General features: G+C 42.1%; 1 non-coding gene across 1 annotated transcript; it reads right to left on the bottom strand.

The window, feature by feature from the left end:
* Window positions 1-3,880: 3,880 nt before the first annotated feature.
* On the bottom strand, window positions 3,881-3,987 carry LOC118479969. The gene has a single exon (XR_004861611.1). It is a non-coding gene; the product is annotated as a small nucleolar RNA R71 (small nucleolar RNA).
* Window positions 3,988-5,101: the final 1,114 nt, after the last annotated feature.

The following is a 5,101-nucleotide window of genomic DNA, read 5'->3' as shown; positions in this document are numbered from 1 at the left end:
GTTCATGAATTATTCAAGACCACTACCACAACCTTTCACAACCACAGTTACAACCACTGTCGCCGATGTCCATCACCACCATCGATAAAACCACCGTTATAAACCACCAGTCCTTCAACCACTGTTCCTACACCACCATCGTCAACAACCACTAAAACCTTCGGTGATTAATAAAACAGTCGTTCAAAAAAATCAACAGCTTGTTTCCGATGATGGTGATGTTGGTTATTGGCTCTTGAAAGTTCCTTATCAGGCGGGTTTAGATGGAAGTTTGGATAAAATAGAGCTAATTCGGTAGAAGTCTTGTAAGAATAGTCATAAGTAGAAAGCTTCCATTAATACCGAAAGAGTTTACATCATTTACAAGCGGGAGAAACAAAATTTCTCCAGCATTTCCCATCTGTGATCTCCAAAACTTATCAACTAATGAACACACAACACTATATATATACATGAGGTTGGGACGGACTAGTACTTCAGTGCGGATGAGCTTTTCCGTGTGGATGTAAACCGCATGAATGAGTTACATCCGTACAAAAGTGTTACATCCTTACGAAATTACATCCTTACGAAATTACATCCGTACGAACCTCTCAAATCCTCTCCAAAGTCAAGTGTTCATGTTTTTGCCGTCTGTCTGATATCGTTGGTTACGTGGTGCATGGAGAGAAATAGGGATCAAGGTTTGGAGGACCTAGGGTTCCATTCATTCACTGATAAGCTGCATGGGGATGTTTTGAACAATGCTAAGCCGGCGGCTTCACAAGAGGTACAAGGCATCTTTCCCAAGTTTGGGAATAGTTTTAATGCTAGATCATTGAAAATCGATGGGAATCCGCTACTGCCGAGACGGGGTGTTGTGCAAGATGAGCCGAGAATGATAAACATCATCGACGAGTTGGAAAAGGTTTCAGTCCCAATACAGGAGACGAGTATGTTGCCTGAACAGAAAAAGGAAGAGGAAGCTATCAAGTTATCATATGCGGAGAAGGTTAAGAATAAGTCTCCGGTGAAAAGGGAAGTCCAGTTCAGAAAGATGGATTCGGGTGAGACAAACCCAGATGTTGATGTTGTTATTCCTCGTGAGGTAATTCGTTAAGTTCAGGAAAAGTTTGTGAATGTGTTATATGGATACTTTCTGGGAAATCGACTACCATACCCGGTAGTTGAATACTATGTCAAGAATGTGTGGGCGAAGTTTGGTTTTGTCAAACTCATGATGAATTCGGATGGATTCTTCTTTTTTAAATTTGAATCGGAAGATGGTATGGCCAAAGTGTTGGAGGGTGGTCCATTGATGTGTGTAAAATGCAACATATAAATTACATCAAATGAGGCATAAAACTAACCCTTTTTAAGTACTAATGTTGGGAAAGAGTGTTTTTGTCTTCCTTTTGTATTTTCAGGATGAAATGAGCTCAAATTCACAAAAGAAGCAAAAAGACAGCTAATTCTAACATAAATACAAGAAAAGGAACAAAAGTGGATTGCCCGACCCCTCAACGGCATCCTCCCAAGCAAAGAAGAGAAAGCAGAAGACTGAACACGCCCCGTGCTCAGCCAGCACGGGGCCGTGCCCAAGAAGCAGCAGAAAAGACAAACATATAGAAGCTTCTATTTCCCACCACGGGGCCGTGTCCAGTGAGCACGGGGGCATGGCGAAAGTACAGCAGGCGCATTAATTGTAATTGCGAATTACAATTAATGAAGAGAGAGAGTGTCAGACGGGCACGGGGGCGTGTCCAGCGGACACGGGGCCGTGCCCAGCCTTCTGTTCAGCCTATAAATAGGAGTGCTTGGTTTCATTTCAACTCATCCCTTGGCACACCACCTCTCTCACACTTCATCCACCACCCACCACCACCATAACACCATCATCCACCACCATCATCCATTGTCCATCGTAGAGTGTGTGAGTCGTCTCGGGATCCAAGATTGATCGTAAGAGTTCTTGACAATCAAGGCCATGTTTGCCTAAGTCTCTTACATCACTTGGTGAAGACAACTGTTTAGTATAATACTTTTTATTTTTAATCTTTTGCACTTTTTATTTGGTTTTGTATTAATGACTTTAATAACTAGTTACTTATGTTGAAGGTGATCTTTCCTTATCGTTTGTCCGTGGTGTCTTGGCATTATTTTACTGTCTATATAAAATAAAAGATTTTCACCATTCATATCTCCACGGTCTATATGGAGGTATGTTGGCTACCTGGTCGGGGGTTAAGGGAACGGTTTGGTAAGGGTCTTGCCCTTGTTCAGTGTTTAGAGGTCCTGCAAGGGACCTGGGTCAAATTTAGTAGGATCTCCTTCAATGCCCATAGGTATTGGATGGCGGGGATCCAAACTCTTTGACCCCCTCATAAGTTAACTACTATTAATAATATAACCCGGCTATTTAGGATTGTATCCCTGCTGACTCAGACTACTTAGCCGAGGGTAACGTCACCGCCAAAAGCGGGGCCTACCACAATTTGCATTAATAACTTAATTAATTATCTTCCAATAATCCAACCCTTTAGGATTGTGTCCTTGCTGACTCAAACTACTGGGTTGAGGGTAACGTCGCCTTCAAAAGAGGGGCCTACTACAATAACTAAGATAATCTCTTAAACAAGTGCAAAAGTGCGAAAATAATCAAAGGTTATACTAATACACGAGTCGGATCCAAGTGATTCATCTTGTCTATCTGTTTTTATTTTATTTTATTTTTCAGCATTTAGTTAGTTTTTATTTTTCTAGTTTAAAAACCTTTTCTAACTTTTTGATTTGATTAGACGTTGAGGATAAACCGGTACTATAAGCTCTTGTGTCCTTGGACGACCTCGGTATCTTACCAACACTATACTACGTCCACGATGGGTGCACTTGCCCATATGTGTGTTTAGTGTTAGTAAATATCGTGTTTTATAAATTTAAAACTTGGCTAAAAGTGTAAAAAGGGCTTAAAATATACATCAAAAATATATAACACCTCACACACATCAAGTTTTTGGCGCCGTTGCCGGGGACACAAGGATTTTAGAAAGTTAGGAATCAACGGCCTAATCATATTTTTATTTTTCTTTTAAATTTTTTTTAGATTTCCTTAGTTTTTCAGCTTCTGCAGAGCTCAGCACGGGCCGTGTCTGGTCGGACACGGGCCGTGCCCAGCATCGTTACTGGCAGTTTTTAGTTTTCCAAGTTACAGAAGGCTGACCACGGGGCCGTGTCGGTGCAACACGGGGTCGTGTCCAACTTTCCAGTAACTAGGATCTGGAAAACAATCACTGTAACTCCGACCACGGGCCGTGTTCGCTGAGCACGGGGCCGTGGTGAACCTTCTGACCAGCATTCTTTTCTGTTTTTATTGCAGGACTTGGAACCAGACGCCAATCCTACATAGTGTATGAGCTCCAGTTCTAATAAGGACATAAAAGAACCTCTAGAAGAACCCGAACGCTTTCTTAGAAAAAGATTAAAAGCTAAAAACCAAGAGAAAGTTTCGGGTGATCCACCTCCAAAGGCGGACCAACGTACCCTCATGGATTATCTACGACCCACCATAGGTAACCTAGGCGCTGCTATCAATGCACCCAATGTTGAAGCTAATAACTTCGAACTTCAGCCGCATTTGATACAAATGCTTCAAAACTCCGCAACCTTCCATGGGCTTGCGGACGAAGATCCCCATCTACATATTACTAATTTCTTAGAAATATGTAATACCTTTCGGATCAATGGGGCATCAAATGACGCCATCCGCCTTTGAATGTTTCCTTTCTCGCTAAAAGACCGAGCAAAAGCTCGGCTCAACACCCTCCCAGCTGGATCGGTAAACACCTGGGATGAACTAGCCCAAAAATTTCTATATAAGTATTTCCCTCCCGCTAAAACGGCTAAATTAATGACTGAAATTAATACATATTCACAAGAGGACGGGGAATCCTTATATGAAACTTGGAAAAGGTTCAAGGAGCTATTACGCAAGTGTCCACATCATGGCCTTGCGATATGGCAACAAGTATCCACTTTCTATAATGGACTGTTGCCACACACAAGGCAGACACTTGATTCTAGCTCCGGGGGACTTTTAGGTAATCGCCGCCCACATGAAATATATAACCAAATTGAGGAAATTGCTCAAACCAATTTTCAATGGCACACCCCCCGAGGCAATAAATCTATTGCCCCGGGCGCCCATAAGGTTGATGAAAGCACTTCTTTACAAGCCCAAATCGAGGCCCTTTCTTCAAAAATAAAAAAAAATTAGAAATGACAAAAACAGTCTCGGTTATGGCTTGTGAAGGGTGTGGTGGGCCACATGAAAATTGGAGTTGTATGAAAGAAACGGACGATCAACAAGAATCGGTAAGCTACATTGATAATAGACCTAGGCCGTCGGGTCCTCCAACGGGCACTTACAACCAAGGATGGCGAAACCACCCAAACCTTGGTTGGAGAGAACCCGGCAATAGTAGTAACCAACAAACCCAACGAACAAACTTTCAACAACCAAGAAATGAGTCACAAAATTTCACTCAACAACAAAGTGGACGAGAAAGGCTTGAAGATACTATATCTCGCCTCATCTCTCACACTGAAAAGAAAAACTCGGAAAGATTTCTACAATTAGAATCAAATTTTAGAAATCAACAAGCTAGTATTCAAAACATAGAAAAACAATTAAATCAAATAGCTCAAAATTTTGCCAAGAGACCACAAGGTGCATTACCTAGCAATACCGAAACAAACCCAAAAGCGCAAGTTCATCCATCACGTTACGAAACCGCACCGTGGGGCCTGCAGAAGCGCCACCGCCGACAGAAGAAACGGTACCCCCGCCTCTACAGGAGAAGAACTCCCCTCCGTCACCAGAGCCTACCAAGGCTCCTCGAGTCCCGTACCCGGTAGGTTAATTCGTCAAAAGACCAATGAGCAATTCGCAAAGTTCGAAAGTCCATTAAAACAATTGCATGTCAATATTCCTTTTATTGATGTCCTAACCCAAATGCCCAAATACTCCAAGTTTATGAGGGACTTCCTCACTCATAAAAAGAAAATTGAAACTTTTCAATTAGTTAACTTAGGCGAAGAATGCTCTGCCCTCGTACTCAATAAA

The sequence above is a fragment of the Helianthus annuus genome, chromosome 6, assembly GCF_002127325.2.
Source record: "Helianthus annuus cultivar XRQ/B chromosome 6, HanXRQr2.0-SUNRISE, whole genome shotgun sequence".
Taxonomy (NCBI): domain Eukaryota; kingdom Viridiplantae; phylum Streptophyta; class Magnoliopsida; order Asterales; family Asteraceae; genus Helianthus; species Helianthus annuus.
This window is presented reverse-complemented; position numbering and strand designations above follow the sequence as displayed.